Genomic DNA, 21,927 nt, shown 5'->3' on the forward strand with positions numbered 1-21,927 from the left:
ATCAAGGGCATTTTGTGATGCATATGAATCCTTCAAGGTATGTGGGATATAGAAAAATATGTTAATTAAGAATAGACTTCAAACCCTTTAATACTGACTCACGGGCTCAGTGACGAAAAATTAATGCTTTGGGCATGTAAAAACTGAAATTAGAACTCATAGGAGTTGAACTATTTATCCATAGTCTAAGGACTGATGTCTCTAATGATTCTTATCAGAATATAGTCAACTACTTTGTTTGGTTTTCAGTTTGAGCTGGGGCTCGTAACCTTGCTTTCTTAGGTAGTGTTTCTCAAAAGTTCTAGGAAAAGGTGCTTGAGAGTCATCTTTGTGTTCTAACAGATCGATAGTTATTTCCCAAGGGAATTTCATAGTGCCAAACAGCTTAAATAATTCAACCAGAAATAGCCAAAGGAGAAAAGAAAAAGTGTACCAGTTGGCTCAACATGGAATATAAGAGAAACAGAGAACTTGGGAGGTGTGTGTATCTTTAGGGAGGAAAAGAGTGAAGTTTATGGTTGATAGAAGAGCATGGTCTATGGTTGGTTACATCAACTGTGATATGGAAAATCATTCTTTCAGAAAATAATCTGTTTATTGAATATGGCCAGTGCATTCTTTGGAATTTATGGCACTACCATAAACCAAACAACTGTGCACATTCTTCCTTAGTCTCTCACAGAAAAGGTAATTTCATTATTTTAAGAACTTTTAAAAATAGAGATTAAACTCTGTTAGCTTTAGCATAGCTCCCAATGGAGATGATTTGGAAGAGACTTAAAAATAATTTTGATTGCTTCCTCTAACCATTTCCAAGGGTCTTAAAGGAACCTTCGTAGTTTGCTGACAAAGTGAATTAAGTGTAGAAATTTTGTTTTCAGACTGTGTTCTCTTATCTTGACTTGAGTTGTGGCTCCTTTTATTTGATTTTTTTGATTTTGCTTTATTTATGGTTACTATTTTAATTTTAAAAAGATAGTCTTACCTTCCCTTTTAGTGGTGAGTATTCCAGACAGCATTGCCATAAGGCAAAAGTGGGAAATGGGAAGATTTATGATGCTGCGATTTGTATTTCAGCATTTTGAGGCACACAAGGAAGAGGAAAAGTAGCCCCCACTTCTTCCTACTGCTGACTACCAGTGCCCTCTTTGATCAAACTCAGCCAGAAACCAGATGGTACCAAGGCCTTTGAAATGCAAAGTACAGGGGTCAACATCCCACCCTTACATCCCACCTGGGACAGAGCAGAGTGAGGGAACACAAAGAATGACTGAAAGAAACTATGCCCAGGATCAGCTCAGAGCCAAATTCGTAAGGGATCTTATCACTGAATGACAATATGGCATTCGTAGTAACATAAATATTGCTTAGCTGGCATCAACCAAGAGCTCTTGCTATATACTCACTTCACATCCACTATTCTGGGAGGGTTTATTTAAAATGGGAAGATTTATTTATAAACAAGGATTTTCCAGCAGGATTTAAAGAAAGATAATTAAAGATTAGTAGTCATCTTTGTTTTGCAATATGTATTTATTTTTTCACTGTTCAAAGTTTATTTAGAATTTTAGTTGGTGTGACACATGGATAGTTGGTTGCATTGTTTATGTATGGATCTTTCTTTTTACATTAAATGGCAATGTATACTATATTCTGATATATATTAGTGCACAGTACATGCAGTATTGAATTTATACATGGGATCGCAGCATATGATTGGTGAAAAAGCTGGACTGGGCATGATGAGTGAAGGAACCAGGAGTTCCGTGACACGCAGTAAACACACATCTGCTTTGACGGGCAGCCACAGCAGATGCTCTACTGGCAGCGGTGCTACTTCACGTTGACCAGCCTAGGACTGCACCAGGTAGGGATCATCCAGCGTCGGGATATAGCTGCGGGTGTTTGTGAACCGTTCCTGTCTGTAACTTTAGGAAACTGATATTTTCCCTAGGCTATTTCAGTATTACTCCTTGGGTAATAACAGATCAGGTAACAAGAACAACATACACAACCTCCAACTAAAATCCTGTCGTGGTCTAGTCGGTGAAGTGGCGCGCCGTTAGAAATCGTTAGAACTGCAACTCCCTGGGATCCCGCAAGGTGTAGGTGTGCTCTCCTTCAAACGGGCCTCTTCCTCAGGAGTCAGAGCCACCTTCACAGCATCTGAGATTCTACTCCATCCCAAGATGCAAGGAACGTTAAGGAAGACATCATCTTTTATTCCATAGAGACCCTTAACCAGGGTGGAAATTGGATGCACCTGCCTAAGAGTCTTCATTATACTTTCTGCCAAATCTGCCACACACAGTCCAATGGCCCACGACATGCAGCCTTTCAGCTGGCTCACCTTGTAAGCACTGGCAACCACCTGTTTGTGGAGCCCTCTCTTTATTCCTTATCTGCATCAGTGCCTAATTCAGGGTGCAGATTCTTCAAGGAGACACCAGCAACAGTGACTCCACTCCATACAGACACACTAGAGTCTCCATGCTCTCCGAGGACCCACCTACGAGGACAGCTCAATAGGCAAACTCCCAGCCTTTCCCCCAATAGGTAATGGAACCGGGCTGGATCCAGATTGCAACCACTTCCAATAACATGATTTTGGGGAAAGACACTTATCTTCCAAGCCACAAGGTCAAGATATCCACTGGACTGGAAACAACCAGCAACTTGCAGTTTGGGCTGTATTTTACAATGTTACGACATAGCCTTTTGCTATTGGCATAGTTTTTTTATTTTACTTCTACCACACTTTTGAGAGCCACATAAAAATTCATATATATTTATATAAAATTAAATATGAATATATTTTTAAATACATATAATTATAAAAAGTTTTTATATGTGCACACACATGTCAAGTCATATTAAATTGAAAGGCTATCCTATATGTCCATCTCCATGTAAAGGTCAGCCCGTGATACAAGTTCTGTTTAAGGCTATGACTAAGCTCCACTTTCTCCAGAGCACGACAGCCCAAAGAGAGCTTTTCTTGACCTTCTATTGACCTTCTTATCTAAACTACTCACCTGAGATTCATATATTGGTAGGTATATTGCCTTATATTGCTGTCTTATATCATTTTTAAGCTCTTGAACATTTGGATAGTCACACATTTTTTTCTCTAAGAAGGTTTTATGCTCACTAAACACTGTATCCTTTATACTTTTCCTCAGCCCCATGTATACTTTTGCCACAGAGTTGACCCTCATTAATCAGGGGAATGCCTGACCCTGCTAATTCACTGAATTTCTAGCTGGAACCCTCCTCAGAAAATCTGGGCTTTTAGAATTGCTAGTCTCCCAAATCCAGAAGAGTGTTATTCTCTAATAAAATATATAAGGATATTTTTAAAAATCAGAAAACAGTCAATGGGAGATAAACTCCCTGTTTTCAAGGCTGTCTGATAGAGTTGAAAGGGTAGTTCCCCTAAGAAATGCCCCATCCTCCTGAAATAACTCATCAGTTCCTCGGCTGGTGGATCATCCACCGTCACTGTCTCAGCAGCGTTAGCAGAAAGTTGCTTTTTGGCAGTCCCCCTGTTGGGCCCTAACAACCTGGCTCCCACTACAGTATTTAACTGAAAATCTGTAAAGTCTTCTTCATAAAATCAGAAGTGCAACCTAATACCTACTTTATTTTAGTTTACTTTATTGTACTACTTGGTGTTCTCCAGAGAAACAGAACCAATAGGATGTGTGTGTAGGTATGTGTGTAAATATACATCTATGTGTGCATATGTTTATGTATGAGATTCTAAGGAGTTGGCTCGTGTAATTTTGGAGACTAGCAGGTCCAAAATCTGCAGGGTGGGCTGGCAGGCTGGGGACACAGAGAAGAGCCTATGCTGCAGTTCAAATCCGCCATCTGCTACAGAGTTCTTCTCCTGCTCAGAGGAGTTAAATCTTTTGTTCTGAAGGTCAGGCCTTGAAATGAGTGCATGAGACCCACCCATTATGGAGGACAATCTGCTTTATTCAAAGTCCACCAATTTAAATGTAAATCTTATCCAAATCAATCTCTCAGAAGCATCTAGAATAATGTTTAACCAAATATCTGGGCACCATGGCCCAGCTACATTAACACATAAAATTTGCCATAGCATTTGGTTTATTATTTTATTTTAACCACAGATGCCTCAGCACTCCCTTGGCTGAATGTGACTTCTATCTGCCCGACAGCAGGGACCCCCTGCAGCTTATTCATCACTGTATCTACAATACCACTTCCATAGATGGATGGACACCAAAAATTGTCTCTGGCAAAGACTGTAATGTGACTTCAAACTCCAAGCTGCTTATTATCACAGCTGGGGCACATCAGCAAGACGGACAAAGCTGTCTTAATTTGGTCCAGCCTAACATGAACATCTTTAAATTCATCATTCCTAATATTGTAAAATACAGCCCAAACTAGTGTGTCTGTATGGAGTGGAGTCATTGTTGCTGGTGTCTCCTTGAAGAATCTGCACCCTGAATTAGGCACTGATGCAGATAAGGAATAAAGAGAGGGCTCCACAAACAGGTGGTTGCCAGTGCTTACAAGGTGAGCCAGCTGAAAGGCTGCATGTCGTGGGCCATTGGACTGTGTGTGGCAGATTTGGCAGAAAGTATAACGAAGACTCTTAGGCAGGTGCATCCAATTTCCACCCTGGTTAAGGGTCTCTATGGAATAAAAGATGATGTCTTCCTTAGCGTTCCTTGCATCTTGGGATGGAGTAGAATCTCAGATGCTGTGAAGGTGGCTCTGACTCCTGAGGAAGAGGCCCGTTTGAAGGAGAGCACACCTACACCTTGCGGGATCCCAGGGAGTTGCAGTTCTAACGATTTCTAACGGCGCGCCACCTCACCGACTAGACCACGACAGGATTTTAGTTGGAGGTTGTGTATGTTGTTGTTGTTACCTGATTTATTATTACTCAAGGAGTAATACTGAAATAGCCTAGGGAAAACATCAGTTTCCTAAAGTTACAGACAGGAACGGTTCACAAACACCCGCAGCTATATCCCGACGCTGGATGATCCCTACCTGGTGCAGTCCTAGGCTGGTCAACGTGAAGTAGCACTGCTGCCAGGAGAGCATCTGCTGTGGCTGCCCGTCAAAGCAGATGTGTGTTTACTGTGTGTCACGGAACTCCTGGTTCCTTCACTCATCATGCCCAGTCCAACTTTTTCACCAATCACATGCTGCGATCCCATGTATAATCCAGTATTTCATGTATTGTTTGTAACTGTTCTAAAGGATCTGATTTTGTGCACTATAGATATCAGGTGCCTCACTTGAAGGCCGTAAGGGTACGTACTGATGGATCATCCTAAAGATGTAATATGTAACAAGCAGGTTTCTACTTATGACACAGGCCAAATCATAGTACCCTACGTTGTCACAGGCGCAGGAAGTGTGTTTGTTACTTGATAAAAGAGACTCTACTTCCCTTAGCCTGCTGTAGCTTTTTGATACCTTTCTTCTTGCTCCTCTCCCTTGTCACCTGTCCTTTACACACACACATGCACCTCCTCCTTCCTTTTTTCCAAATATTTCTTTTCCTTAGTATTATCCCCAAATGTGGAATGGGAATAATGTTCATTCTAGGATTTGAACAGCTTCTTGTGAAATTCTCTTGTTCTCAGTGAGGACTGTCAGTTGATCTTTTTGCCTCTTGCCCTGTTCATACTCACAGGCTAGAGCATCACATCCAGACATGTGGTAGTCATGATGCTTGTGTAGCTATGAAAATGAACACTGGGGTTGGTACCCAAAACCTAAATGAAACAAAGCAATAGACCTACAAGTCGCTTAATGTGCCTTGTCCTTCTGCTTCCTTCTCTTTTGGCTAGCTTTTTCAGATCTGTATTTACAGATGGAGCCCAAATGTGCAGACCGGTGATTTTGCTCTTGAACAGGAAATAGATGGAAATATTTGCAAAGAAAAGATTCATAATTGTTGGACACTTTTTGAGTCTAATGATTTTGGAGAAAAATGCTTATGCTGTACTCTGTTATGTTTTCTTTTCCATGAAAATAGTGTAACTTGTAGGAAACTCAGACAGAAACAAGTTTGTTAATGAATATTTTTATCTATGGGGTGTCTACCTAGTTTTCTTGCTCTGAACACCAGAATCTTGACTAGACAAATGAGGTGTGACCTGCCCAGTTCTGATTTTTATCCAGAATACTGGTTCTTGATTTTTTTGGGTCACAGTTCTCTTTGAGGGTCTAAAGAAAATGATGGACCCATTACCTAGGAAAATTCACATATTGACATGAAATTTTGTGTAGATCTTTAGTCTTGATCCAAATATCCCTGCAAGTCTACCCATGTGGTTCCATCTAAGAGTCTTGATCTATGACAAGGGATTTTGCCTACTCCAGATTTTGGAAAGGATTAATTGGGAATAGCGGAACCCACTCATATTATGAAAAGAGCTATATATTTCACTAAATTATTAATCTATAGTGAATCTCAAGTGAATGACAGTGGTTTTGTCACAGACTACCTATTTCCTTCTCTAGGGGCTAGTCTCTGCCCTGGGGTAGCTCAGGTTCCATGGTCTCTCAAGCTATAACAGGACCTGCTACTCTTCTTCTGGAGCCAAACTGGGACATACACGTTTATAGTCAAGACCTACCTCACTCTTCACTTACGCACTTGTGCAAATTTCTCTTTAAGTACAAGCTCTCTCAACTGTATTGCTATGAAGTTCTTTTTCTCTCTTTAAAAATGCCTGCTACCAGTAAGTTCCCAAAGGACTTTTCTCTCTGTTTGCAGGAAGCTGCAGTTTACGACCTGTCTTTGTATTGAGTATATTCCATCACTCTTTGTTCTGTGCTCTTTGCTATCCTTAGGGGCTGGAAGAAGTTTTGCAACACCTTTTGGTTGAAAAAATGTCTTTGTAATTGAGGTTTGAGCTATAAGCAGATCCCTTGCCCCAAAAAGGCTAGAAACAGTAAGCCATTATACCTCCTGTGCCTCTCCCCCAACCACTGGCTGAAGTATCTAGGGTGTCCCCCATTACCTTGTTATGCTCAGTAAACAATGGCAGATTGAGTAGAGAATGTAAGCAGAAAGTAAACTCACTTTATTTCATAGTTATCCAGTCTTATCTCACAACTTTAATCCAGATACTTTTAAAAGTTTGCTTCAGACTGAAGTTTTAAAGCCATGTTTTATGTTGTGAAACATTTTGAATCCCATATCCAAGCAAATAAAATCAAAGGCGGCAAAAATTATTTCTAAGGCCTGTAAGTTTAAAGGCAGTTAATATATTCATTCATTCTTTAACCCAATAATTATATAATATATAGAGTAAATATGAAATAAGCCTTCTGCCTTCTCAAAAATTACTGAATGATAAAAATAAAGATTTCAGATAAGAGATCAATTATTAGCTTTGGATTAAATCTACATATATGACCTCGTGGAACCAAATATCAGTTTCAGCTTCTAGTGATTTAACAGTCTGCTCTTAGGAGCTGGTAGAAGCTGGCTCCAGCACATCCTATATCAAGTGTCTGTCTTACTGGGTTCTGTTTCATTGGTCTGTTTATCTGTTTCTATCAGAATTGACACAGATGGATAATAAATATTGGTGGGCTAAATCTTTCCATTTTATTCTTTTTGGGGAAGGGATGTTGGGTGTTTGTGGGGTTTTGTTTTCTTATAAAGAAGAGCTATTTAGAATCTATTGTTCAATTTAGATTCTGCTGAATCAATACTAACTCTGTTAGGAACTTGAAATGCAACCTCCTGCATGGAACTGGTCTTCTGGAAGGTAAAAGAAGAGCCGAAAGGAAAGAAGTAATCACTTTGCCTGAGAATATCTTAAATCTCTGCATTGCTCTTCTGATGACTTCTCTAGCCTCCACTGCTGGCAGTGGTTTGGGCTATAATGGCATGTTCCTTGACACTTTCAAAGAAGAAAAGGAGAAGTTCAGTTGAGGTTTATTTATTACATTTTAAAGGTTAAATTTCCACAGTAATTTCTGAAGTTGTGACTAGGGGATGGGAAGGAGGAATTAAGTTGGTATGAAATTTTGACTCATCTTTATAAGTAATATGTGAATGATAGTGGAAGATAGTTTCAAGTTAAAGTAATGATCCCTGACTTTCACAAAGGTCATTTCCCGGGTTACCTACATTTATTTTTTCTCTAAATGCCTGTAACCATCATACTACTCAGAGTTAGAAACATCTTTACCTAACAAAACTATGTTTTCTTTAGATTTCCTATATGTAATATAAACAGGAGTAGAGATTTTCCTCACAAAATATATGGAAATAAACATAAACTTTTTCAGTGCACTTTGTTAACATAAAGGTTTTGGTCATTTGGAGGGAAAAGCCATTAAATAAGGGAAAAGAGTCTTTTGAACAAGTGGTGTTGGGACAAGTAGATAGCCACTTGACAAAAAATGAATTTGAACTCCTACATCACACCATATGCAGATTAACCTAAAGTGGATCAAAGACTTAAATGTAAGAGCCAAAACTATAAATCTCTTACAATAAAACATGAGGTAAAACTTTGTGATCTTAGATGTGTCAATGGATCTTACTTACAACACCAAAAGAACAAATGACTAAAGAAAAACATAGATAAACTGGACTTCATCAAAATTGAAAAACTTTTGTGCTTCAAATGACACTATCGAGAAAGTGAAAAGACAACCTGAACAATGGGAGAAAATACTTATAAATCATATATCTGATAAGTCATATAAAGATTATATAAAGGCCTTTTACAACTCAATAATAAAAAGGCAATTAATTTGCCTTAAGAATGGTCAGATGACCTTCACAGACATTTCTCCAATGGAGATATACAAATGAATAGTAAACACAGAGAGAGGTGCTCAACATTATTAGTTATCATGGAAATGTAAATTAAAACCAAAATGAGATGCTATTTCACATCCATTATAACCTAAAAGTTAGAAAATAAGTCTTGGCCAGGATGAGGAGAAACTGAAACCCTCATGCAATAAAAAATGGGTGTAGCCATTTTGGAGAACAGTGTGACAATTCTTCAGAAAGTTAAACATAGAGTTACCATATGACCCAGCAATTCTGTTAGGCATATTTCAGAGAATTAAAAACATAAGGCCACACAAAAATTTGTACACAAATGTGTACAGCAACGTAATGCAATAGCCAAAAGGTGAGACCAGCCCAAATGTCCATAAACTAAAGAATGGACAAACAAAATGTGGTACATCTACACAACAGAATATTATTTGGCCATAATGAAGTACTAAAATGTGCTACAACATGAATGACTTTGAAAATATAGAAAAGAAGCTAGTCACGAAAGACCACAAAAAAGTCAATTTATATGAAATTTCCAGAATAGGCAAATTTATAGAGACAAACAGCATATTAGTAGTTGCTTAGGCCTGGGGGTGATAGGGAAATTAGAGAGTAATATCTAAAGGGTACAGAGTTTCTTTCCCAAGTGATAAAAATTTTCTAAAATTAATTGTGGAGATGATTACATAATTCTTTGAATATTCTAAACACCATTGAATTATGTGCTTTAAATGGTGAATTATAGGGGCGCCTGGGTGGCACAGCGGTTAAGCGTCTGCCTTCGGCTCAGAGCGTGATCCCGGCGGTCTGGGATCGAGCCCCACATCAGGCTCCTCCGTTATAAGCCTGCTTCTTCCTCTCCCACTCCCCCTGCTTGTGTTCCCTCTCTCACTGGCTGTCTCTATCTCTGTCAAATAAATAAATAAAATCTTTAAAAAATAAATAAATAAATAAATAAATGGTGAATTATATTGAATTATACAGCAACAAGAATGTTATAAAATAAAACAAAATCCAAAATACCCAGTGCAATCCTTAATTTTATGTGTCAACTTGCCTAGACCATGGTGCCCAGATATTTGGTCAAACACTAGTCAAAATGTTGCTGTTGAAGATATTTTGTAGATGATATTGACAAAAATAAGTAGTCTCTGAGTAAAGCAGATTACTTCCATATTGTGGGTGGGCCTCACCCAAACAATGGGGGGTCTTAAGAGAAAAAAAAGACTGATGTTTCCTAAGGGGGAGGGCCAGCAGACTCTCTTTGGACTCAAGCTGCCACATCAAATTCTTCCCTGAGTGTCTAGCCTCCTGCCCTCCCCTGCAGATTCTGGACTTGCCAACATCTACAATTACATAAAACAATTCCTTAAAATCAATCAATCAGTTAGTCTGTGTGTGTGTGTGTGTGTGTGTGTGTGTGTGTAGCTGTATATCTTCTTGTTTCTGTTTCTCTGGAGAACACTGGCAGTCCAACCAGAAACCATCAAAGTTATCTAATGCTTTATAAGGATGTATGTGTATGGCTATGACAGCACACTTTCATTTTGCTACTGTTATCTACTGTTACGCTGTTGGTCTCTATAGTCCTGATGTGGTACTTGCTGATAGGGGTCAGAAGTTACTCCTGCAGAGACTTATGACAACTAAGAAAAAAAAGTGTTAATTTTAAACTTGTTGAAAAAGGGGGCGCCTGGGTGGCACAGCGGTTAAGCGTCTGCCTTCGGCTCAGGGCGTGATCCCGGCGATCTGGGATCGAGCCCCACATCAGGCTCTTCTGCTATGAGCCTGCTTCTTCCTCTCCCACTCCCCCTGCTTGTGTTCCCTCTCTCGCTGGCTGTCTCTATCTCTGTCGAATAAATAAATAAAATCTTTAAAAAAAAAAAAAAAACTTGTTGAAAAAGGAAAAGTTAATTTAAATTCTGTCCCCAGTGCTTGTGGTACTTGGTAAAACTGGCACAACCTAAAGAGATTGGCAGTATACATGGGTATTATATATTTGGAAAGCAATATCAAAGGTGTATAAAAATGTTTATATCTTTTGACTCAATATTCCAAGTTCTAGGTGTTTGTTTTCAAAACTTATCTAGAAAATTAGAAAAACACTATGTACATATATATGTATATGTAATATATATATGTATATATATGAATATATATTGATCTATAATTAGTTATAAGATGTAGTTAGTTATATATATTATATATACTTCATTTTTTAGTTGTATGTTGAATCATGCCTCCCCAAATTCATATGTTGAAGTCCTAACCCCCTATAGCTCCGAATGTAACTATATTTGTAGATAAGGTCTTTAAAGAAGTAATTAAGTTAAAATGAGGTCTTTAGGGGCGCCTGGTGGCTCAGTCATTAAACATCTGCGTTCGGCTCAGGGCGTGATCCCGGCGTTCTGGGATCAAGCCCCACATCAGGCTCCTCCACTGGGAGCCTGCTTCTTCCTCTCCCACTCCCCCTGCTTGTGTTTCCTCTCTCACTGGTTGCCTCTCTCTCTGTCAAATAAATAAATAAATAAAATCTTTTAAAAAAAAAAGAATGAGGTCTTTAGGGTGGGCACTAATCCAGTATGACTGTTGTCCTTATAAGAAATGGAAATTTGGACACACACATGCACACACATACACACAGAAGAAAGACCACGTGTAGACAGAGAGAGAAGACGTCCATCTAGGAGTCTAGGAGAGAGTCCTTAGAAGAAATCAATTCTGCCAACACCTCGATCTTAAACTTCTAGCCTCCAGAACTGTGAGAAGATCAATTTCTGTTGTTTACGCAGTCTGGCACTTTGTTATGGCAGTGCTAGCAAACCAATACATGTTTAAATATGTATGTCTGTACAGATTAATTATAAAACTAAATAAAATCTAAGCAGTAGCAGAAAGATATTTAGATTTAAATGGATGTATCAGTATGTTGGGCTATCATATAGTCCTTAAAATGAAAATTAAGAGACTTTATTGAAAAGAAATTACAATAGGATATAAGCAAACAATAGAATACTATTCAGCAGTCAAAAAAAAAATAAAACAAAAACTGCATATATTCACATGCAGAATTCTTCAAAACGTAACATAATGATTTTTAAAAAACAATGATGTGATTTATCATTTGATACTGTTAATATAAATGGAAAAGCACGTTCATAGTGTTTATATTGCTCATGGATAGATATGCACTTCGATAAAGGTAGATAATATGTATTGGAAGAAAACACCTAAAGTGTATGAGCATGGGTGCCTGTGGGTGGAGTCTGGGACTGGGATCTACAAGGAAGGGAACTAGCCAAGAAAATAAATATCCTGAGATGCATGGATGAATTGTTGAAGGTAATGTGCCCAGAGGCAGAGGCAGCCATAGAGGCTTGATTGTATCAATCCAGCTCTGCCTCTGAAGTGCAACTGGAAACAAATAGATGGAAGTGAAAGACCAGAATGCAAAAAAGTCTGTTCTATAGTGAAACCTCTATCAAGGAATTTATAGGGCTGAACAAGAAATTAAATAACAGGAGTGTCTGGGTGGCTCAGTTGGTTAAGCATCTGCCTTTGGCTCAGGTAATGATCCCAGGGTCCTGGGATTGAGCCCCACATCGGGCTCCTTGCTCAATGGGGAGACTACTTCTCTCTCCCTCTCTCTCCCTTTGCTCCTCCCCACCACTCGTTCTCTCTGTCAAATAAGTAAAAAGAAAAAAGAAAAAAATTGAATAACAGAATAGATAAGTAATGGTGGTAACATGGAGGATAAGCTTAGTTCTTTATTTTTGTGTTGATGAGAGATTTTTTCCTTTGGTTATTATTTTGTCCTATAAATCAAATATCTGAAGCAAAATAAAAGAATGAAAAGTTGCCTTTAGTCCAAGATCCTCATTGTGGTGTTCTCTTCTTTCCAGAGGAAAAAATATCCTGGCTGTTGTCATCAATAAAACAAAATAGATATAATTCTCCAAAAATTCAAGGAAAAACTCTACGGACCTAAATTATGTGTGCAGTTGAAACGCAAAGCGAATTTGCCACTAGAGATAATGGCTTCAGCTGAGTTTTGTCTTTTTCATTCTGTTCTCCTTATGTTTTCTTGTTCGCAGTTCTCTCTCTCTCTCTCCCGCTCTCCCTCCAACAAATACGTACAATAAGCTTTTTGACTCCCTAGCTTCTCCTTGTACCCTGCTGTCAAATGTAGTAAACTGAACAAAGAAAAACCAATTTGATTCCGACTGCTCTGAGACCTTCAGTAGTCATCTCAGTCACTTGGGGAGAAGAGGAATCCTGCCCACAGATGCCAAGTCGCTCCTCTCCCACATTCACTGGGCAGTGTGCAGAGCTGCAATGCCAGCAGAATTCCGTGAGTGGGCTCTCTGTGCTTGAGAGAATCTAGAGGAGGAGATTACTTCCCGCGGAGGTGGCTGTTTCCTGTGTTCCGTTTTTTGAGATTAGATCAAATTTCAAGCCTTTTAATTATAGTCAGCTATGATTTTTTCCACCTTGAGGTGAAAAGCTTAAATGCCAGGCAGTGATTCTCAACTCCTGATGCACGTTACAATCACCTAGGATGTTTTCAAACATTGCTGGGTGTGCGTGCCAAACTCAGACCCCATGAATCAGTGTCTCTGGGGGTGGGTCACAGGGATTGGGAAATCAGATGTGCAGCCAGGGCCATGAACCACTCGGCTAGAATCCTCATTTATTCAGTGTAGCTCTTCTGTAATAAATAGAGTCAACGTGTTTAACGTTAGTGTCAGCCGTCTACTGTAACAGATGTCAGGAGGCTCTTATCTGTTTCTAATGAGACTGGCTTCTCTGTCAGCTTGGATATTGAAAAAGAGGAGCATAGTGATGGGATTCTTTCTTTTCAGAATGAGACCTTATTATTCTGTTGTTAATATGATTTAATATTGAAATGAATGAATTTACAGGCACAAGGCACTCTTTTAATTTATATTGCTAATCAGAAATATGTGAAAATCCCCCCCATACAAATAATTCCAAAAAATAAAGGTTAAAAATTAATGAGCCAAGCATCCATCCCAAGAAGTTAGAAAAGAGGAAAATAAAGCCAAGAAAATAGAAAGAAGGAAAAAAATAAATATGAGAACATAAATAAAATATAAAACAAATGTGATAGAGAGGATTCAACAAAACCAAAAGATGGTTCTTTAAAAATGCTAATATGAATTATAAGCCTCTTGTAAATCTTGTGAAGAAAACAGATTTCTGAGTCCAAGATGGGGCACAGAATCTATATATTTTTTTAAAGATTTTTATTTATTTATTTGACAGAGTTAGAGACAGCCAGCGAGAGAGGGAACACAAGCAGGGGGAGTGGGAGAGGAAGAAGCAGGCTCATAGCAGAGGAGCCCGATGTGGGGCTCGATCCCACAATGCCAGGATCACGCCCTGAGCTGAAGGCAGACGCTTAACCGCCGTGCCACCCAGGCGCCCCAAAATCTATATATTTTTAAGAAGGTCTGTGGCTTAACAGACACTTGAAAAGATGCTCAATATCACTCATCATCAGGGAAATACAAATCAAAACCACAATGAGATATCCCCTCACACCTGTCAGAATGGCTAAAATTAACAACACAGGAGACAACAGGTGTTGGGGAGGATGCAAAGAAAGGGGAACCCTCTTACACTGTTGGTGGAAATGCAAACTGGTACAGCCATTCTGGAAAACAGTATGGAGATTCCTCAGAAAGTTAAAAATAGAGCTACCCTATGACCCAGCAATTGCACTACTAAGTATTTACCCAAAGGGTATAAAAATACTGGTCTGAAGGACTACATGCACCTGGATGCTTATAGCAGCACTATCAGCAACAGCCAAACTATAGAAAGAGCCCAAACGTCCATCAACTGATAAATGGGTAAAGAAGAAGTGGTATCTATCTATCTATCCATCCATCCATCGGTCTATCATCTACCTACAATGGAATATTACTCAGCCACAAAAAAGAATGAAATCTTGCCATTTGCAATAATATAAACGGAGCTACAGAGTATAATGCTAAGGAAATAAGTCAGAGAAAGACAAATACCATATGATTTCACTCCTATGTGGAATTTAAGAAGAGAGGAAAAACAAGAAACAGACTCTTAACTATAGAGATCAAACTGAGGGTTGCCGGAAGGGAGGTGGGAGGGGGCGATGGGTTAGATGGGTGATGGTATTAAGGAGGGTACTTGTTGTGATGAGCACTGGGTGTTGTATGTAAGTGGTGGATCACTAAATTCTACACCTGAAACTAATATTACACTGTATATTAACTAAGTGGAATTTACATAAAAACTTGGAAAGAAAAAAAAGAAACTCTATAGCTTAACAATTTACATCATGTCAAAGACCAATAATAAAGTTGTGATTTATTTATCAACTTTTTGAAAGGTTAAGGTTCAAATAGACATATTTACGATAAAAAAAGATAAAGTCTAGGTGGTGATTATTTATTCTTCTGTGGTCCCTATTGTCTCTTATCCTTTTATTTAGGTTATTCTTACTCTAGGGACTTCACAGATTTGAAAGTGGAATGGGCCATTCTCCCAGATTTTATCAGCTGCTTTTCCGAAAAGGCTAAGTCCCTTAGAAGCCCTGGAACTGTCAGGCTCCCAGTCTTCTTAGAAGTGGTAAAATTTGAAAGTAGGTAAATTTTGAAAGCTGGCAAAATTTGCCTTGAGGACCATCTCTCTTCCTTAAAGTCTCCATCTCTCCTCCACATGGGCCCAGCCTCCAAGATGCTGCCTCCACCTGTTGAATACCTTCTTTTTACAGCACCCCAATCTGTACGGCTATATTCAAATAATTACTGGGGTTCTGGACCTCCTTTAATAATCCCATTTCTAGAAGGATCCAAATCTCAGCTTTTTGTGATAAGCTAATTTGTTTAAAATGCTAATAACCAAAATGATTTAAGTATTACTTCCTTGAGGCTGACAGTTACTCAACTTCTAGAGAAAAAGGTTGGTCTGAACGTATTGAAGGCTTTATTTGGATCTTGAAAAGAATAGTATTAAATGACCAATTTCATCTTTTTAGACACTCGTGGATACAGAATCTACTCAGAACTAAGGCTTAGAAAATGTTCTGTTTGCCATAATCAAAAATGACTGAAAGAAATCTAATGAAGTTTTAAAGAAACCATCTCAGTGGTTTTATGAATCAGAAATGTGTAATGATTTCCTTTTCCTCTTTAAAGTAAGCATCTGGGGGTTTATATAATCTTGGTCCATAAAAAAATCCCTAGTCTGATATTGTAAAATTATCATGACTTCAGTCTTTACCAAGAATGTGAAGTATTTACAAGTAGGACAAAAAATATTGTCCTAAGAAGGATTTGAAGTTATTGTAAGTGAATAAAACAGGAAGTCTTTGCAAAACTGCACATATTAGTGATAGCAATGGACTTACTCTCACACAAAATCACGCTGTTGCCTCCAGATGTTTGGGTCACCAAAAGTGACTTTTGATGGCCAGAGTAAATATACGTGCACATGATTATTTTCTCAGTTGTAAATAAGGGTTAAAATGCTAAAGTATACTTAATTAACACTTTCAGGTATTTTATTTATTACATTAAAAAGAAGATGAATAAGAGTCCTTGATTTCATGAATATGGAAATGGAGACACAGCAAGGCAAAGTGACTTTCCTATAGTCGCAAAGGAAGACAGTGGCACATTTCCAATATATTTGATCTGTCCCTTCTTGCTAGCCTACGGTTCATTTAACCAACTAACGCACAGCAAACTCTGGGATTTGCTCACATAATTTTTCTTTTTCAAAAAAGGTGTGAAAACACTCAAAGCGTTAAGGTTGGGCAGTGAAGCCAGATGTGGGCAGATGGCAGACTATGTGTGAACAGCCCTGACTCTTGCAGGGTCAGTAGAAGGCTGTGGGGCATTCATTTGACATTCTGTTCAAATCTGTAATCGCTCAAGGCACAGTAGGAGGGAAGAGCCTCTGGCTTTCCCAGGACAACCCAGGATAAGTGAAAATAGTGTTTGTGAAGGTCAGTGAAGGACATGGAAAGAGAAGATAGTTGGTCCTGATACTTGCATTCTCCACTTCCTGCTGTCAGTTAGCCCTTCACTTGCCCTTTGATCGTGATCAGGCATGTAGATTCACATGCAGACAAGGTCACATATACAAAGTTATTCACTGGAACATTCTTATAACGGGACAAAGGAAGCAAGCCTGCCGTCCATCAGTAAGGTTGTGGACAGATTTTGATTTATTCATTAATGGGAAATTTTAAGGTAGTTTAAAGTAAATTAATTAGATCTATAAGAATCATTAAGTCTTCAAAGTGTAATGTAGAAAAATAACATGAAATGGAAGTTGCTGGTATCTTTTGACACCATCTATGTTGCCCAGTTTTGGTTGTGCGATCCTAATCAAAGCAAGATAAAGATATTCCAAGAAAATCGGCATCATTGAAGTCTTTGATTTTATATTTTCTAGCATATCCTTTCATAGTAAAATAATCTATTACCGTTGTTTATTAGACTAATTGGTTTCTTTTCTACTGTATCTGTTAATAATACCGCTAACTCTGATAAATCCTATGTGCAGAATTCCCATGAAGGTGTGGCACTGGACTACATACCTTATATGTGTTTAGAAAGAAAATTTAAATATGAACCCATTATTATAAGGCACATTTTCCAATTAAACTTTTATGCTTTTAAATTAGTTTTTAATAAGCAATACATGTAAAGAATTCAAGCATCAAAGAATATAAAAGGACATACAGAAAAATTTGCCCTACCCCAGTCTTCTGTCTACTCGGTTTTCACCCCTCCAACAGGTAAAAACTGTTATTGTTTTGTGTTGTAATAGATTTTTAAGCCAATCGAAGAGATGTGTGATAGCTATGTAGTCCTACTGATTTGTTTATTAGGAAATTTATAGGAACATATTTATGGAGAAGCTGGTGTCTATAAATCAATATGGCAGTCTAAGAGGAGTAAAACCCATCTTCTTCCACTGCAGAGCCTATCCTCTAGGAAGGAAAATTGACAAATTCAGTTGTAATAAAAACCCCAGTATGATCAGTTTGGGGTTCATCCCATTGTCAGAATCCACAACAGATTAAAAGTTCTGATCTTTATTCTGAAAACATGGTCATAATAGCCATAACCAGTTGTATGAATAAAAGAACACAGAATTACATCTGATTTGTTAAAGAGAAGGCACATTTGCCATAACCTCAAATGATGGGTATGATATTGACATTGAGAGAAAGGCATTACCGACAGAAGAAACCACATTAGCAGACATCTAGGGGTAGGAGAGTATGGGCACACTTAAGGATTTATAGGTGACCTGTTTTGGTTGAAGGGTAGTATGTAGCTAGCTGAGATTTTGTTTATATTTTGGGAAATAATGAAAGGCAAGCCAGGAAAGTTTAATTTGGGAGCAGACTATGGGAGATCCCCAAGTCCTGAGGTAAGCGATTTGTGTTTAAATCCTCATGGATAGTGAAACTATTGAAAGTTTTGCACAGGCACATGGCATGATCAGGCCTGGACTCCAGAATGAGAAATGTACTGACAAAGAAAACTAGAATTGGAGAATGCAAAAACTGGATTCAAAAGAGATGAGTTAGGGGTAGGAGAACCATATGTTGGGTTGATTGTAGTTTACATGTATTTTTCTTGTATAATCATTAATAGTACACTATTTCAATCTCAAAAATATTTTGGTCTGTCTGATAAATTAATAGGCTCCCCTCTTCCCGCCTCCCCCGTAGAAGACTTTTACAACATCCTGGGCACATGAAAGTTGGAACTGGAACTTGGGAAGCATTTTCAAGATATGGGAGTTAATGTTTGTGATGCTTGGTAATGAGATATGGGGGTAGCAGAAGAGTCTTGTCAACAAACCAGTTTTAAGATTTTGAGTCCATTAAGTGAGAGGGAGATTTGTGGTACCATGATTTAAAATAGGGCAGTTAGGGGTAGAGCTAGTTTAGAGGTAATGTAAGAGACATTTTTGTTGGCCTATCCCAAGCTTTCCCTCACCTCCACTTCTTTCTCGTTAGAAGAGATCCAGATTTGACTAATTACTTTTTTGCTATATAACTATATTCTTAGGGGAAAGGAATCTAGATTAATCTAAGCTGATCATGGTAACTCATTGGCTTAGGAAGGTTCATGTGACCTACTTCTGGCCAAAGAGATGTTGCGGGGAGGGGGGGTCTAATGGGAGGTAACGTGTCTGGAAAAGATTTATCAGTTCCTATAAAGAAGCCTAAGGGAGAAATAGGGTCTCTATTCCTGCCTTCAGACATTGGTATGAAAAAAGCAGGATGCCTGAAGCTGCTGTAGTCATCTTGGGATCTGAAGTGTGTGCCTAGTGATGTGCTAAGACAGGCAGAATGGTAAGATAAAGGGATGCCATTGATACTACTGAGCCATTGAATTAATCACTTCTGGACCCTTTCTGCCTCAGGACTTCTTGTTAGATAAAGTGACAAATCCCCTGTTTAGAACATTTTGAATTGTGTCTTCTATTACTTATGTTTCTGAAATTCTCTTAAGTGATACAGAGGTAAGTGCAGGGATGGATTAAGGAAATCATAATGTGAGTTCTGATTAATATCTCAAGCTGAAGTAAACCCTTTATCATCTAAACTCCCAAAGCATTTCATCTGTACATCCCATCTGTCTCTTTTCCCTTTTAACCAATACTATAGCCATCAAAGTAGATGTCCTGTGTCTTCCATGAGATTGTAAACCCTTCTTCATGTTGTATCTTTGCAGCACAAAGACCAATGCTGATATATTGGAAGTGCTGAATAAGTAGGTCTTCAAGTAATTAATGAGTACATTGAGCAAAACTCAGTAAGGCGCTTGGAAGGTTGACTGCCCCAGATGTCAAAAATGTATGTGTTATTTAGGCAATATTAGAAAGTAGGCTTTTAGTCAGAGATGTTTGAGAAAAGGTTATATGTATATCTACCATTTTGTAGCCTGAACTGTCTGGATAATTTTGTCACAGAAATGTTTTCTCAGATTAATTGATCAAAATGTGTAAAAGTGTTTTAATAATTAGACATACTTTTCTGAAGAAGTATAAGAAACATGAGGCTTAACCTCAATAGAATGGGCACAACGGGCTTTAAAATCTACTTCACTAGAAATGATAAGGATAAATAACCTAATGTCTGTGAAGTCACTATGAGCCCTTTGGAAACTGCTATATGAATCAAATAGATTGTAAATACTAATGATCCGTATTTGCAGTCTGCCAGATTGTTAGCAGGGTCACACTGATGCCTACGTTCCAAGAATGGAATTTCTCTAATCCCAGAAAGTTAAAAACAACAACAACAACAACAAATCGAATGACAAATAATGATTATTGCTTCTCATAATTGTTATTTCTTAGCATAGTTGTTAATTACCACATTACCACAGAACTCTAACACTTCACATTATTTTGTCCTTGGAGGCAATTTCATGCTTACTAACACTTGAAGCTACTAACACTAACACTGGATGCAGCAGAAGTTTGGGTTTGTCAGATTATAAATCTGAAGACTGGTGGAGTTCCAAAAGAAGCAATCTAGTGGTAGCTTCCTGAAGTAGAGATTGATTTTTAGAGGTTTAAAGGGAGAGAGGTGAACTCGAAGATGATTATGGACCAAATGCAAAAAGAACCATAGATAACATGATTAATTCACTATCTAAATCAAAAATTGGTTTTACATTAAAAGGACTCAATAAAAATAACTGAAAATATATCATTTTTATAATATTTATACATTGGACAAAAATTTTATAGTGGAAGTATAAAATACTTGTATTTAAAACATTTTTGAAATACATTTTTCATGTATATACACACATGAATTATTTATACTTATAAAATTTTAATATATTTAGTTAATATTAAATTAATGTGAATTTATTTGTTATGACAACTGTTATATTATTAAATTTGTTTATTATTTTTATAAATTTAAAATCTATTTATAAATCAAATAAAAATATTAGCATCCATTACATCGGTATACATTTAATAAAAATTTCAAAATCCTTCTTTATATCAATCACCTCAACAGTAAAAATACAAAAGCAGGTAATAGTACTTATAATGTATTTATATAATTTCTCCAATTCTCATTAGTAACCATAGCATTTTCTGAAAAAAACATTTTTTCAATATAGTCCTTTTTTTTTTTTTTTAATCAAAATGCCTGAAATCTTCAGAGTTTCAAATCATGGTTAGTTGTATTTTCATTTGATTCATTTCTATAGACCATGATCTACCATGATCTTTTCAATAGAGAAAATACTGTTTCTTTAGGTGCTGATATAACTGGTAAATTCAGAGAGTATTCTGACAATGGAGGAGAATGCCAATTACATTTTTTTTACATTACATGTCAGAATATTTCCTCAAGAATTTATTGCCTCCATGTAGATTATCTTTCTTCAGCAGATATTTTTATAAGACAAAACTCATCAGTAAGCTGCCTCTACTCATTATTTGTATGGCTGTTTTGCCTAATTTAGATAGTACAATATCTTTAAGTTTTATTAATTTTATTTCATTCCAGGACAAAAATATAAATTTACATGATTAAAATATAAGTTACATCAAAAGTTTCTTTTTAAATCAAGGTATTCCAAAGTACAATTATGTAATTTCAAAATTATATCTTATACACTGTTAGAACTCTCTTGCTTTAATTTGTTCATTTCCTTTTTTTTTTTTTAAGATTTTATTTATTTATTCAACAGAGATAGAGACAGCCAGCAAGAGAGGAAACACAAGCAGTGGGAGTGGGAGAGGAAGAAGCAGGCTCATAGCGGAGGAGCCTGATGTGGGGCTCGATCCCATAACACCGGGATCACGCCCAGAGCCGAAGGCAGGTGCTTAACCGCTGTGCCACCCAGGCGCCCCAGTTCATTTCCTTTTTTGCTTTTCTAGGATGCATTAAAAAATTTCATATTTACAAACTTTTTATTAACTGAAATTTGCTAAAAACTTCAAGGTTAAACTTTATTCACTCCATTTGTTGATTATTTGACTAAAGATGTCTGATTTTGAACAAAATACAACACTAATTGATATAGAAGATTTGTTTTCAAAAGTCTAAT

At 37.6% G+C, this 21,927-nt stretch overlaps 1 long non-coding RNA gene and 2 pseudogenes across 2 annotated transcripts in view; 2 read left to right on the forward strand and 1 right to left on the reverse strand.

Annotated features, from left to right (window-relative positions):
- LOC148107488 (uncharacterized) overlaps positions 1-21,927 on the forward strand; it is a 349,000-nt gene that overhangs the window by 160,751 nt on the left and 166,322 nt on the right. The gene's annotated exons all lie outside the window — the stretch shown is intronic.
- On the reverse strand, positions 2,063-3,961 carry LOC123797575 (L-lactate dehydrogenase A chain pseudogene; annotated as a pseudogene).
- Positions 4,099-4,839, forward strand: LOC123797571 (L-lactate dehydrogenase A chain pseudogene; annotated as a pseudogene).

The sequence above is a fragment of the Ursus americanus genome, chromosome 29, assembly GCF_024610735.1.
Source record: "Ursus americanus isolate L20-20 chromosome 29, mUrsAme1.1.p, whole genome shotgun sequence".
In the NCBI taxonomy this organism is placed as follows: domain Eukaryota; kingdom Metazoa; phylum Chordata; class Mammalia; order Carnivora; family Ursidae; genus Ursus; species Ursus americanus.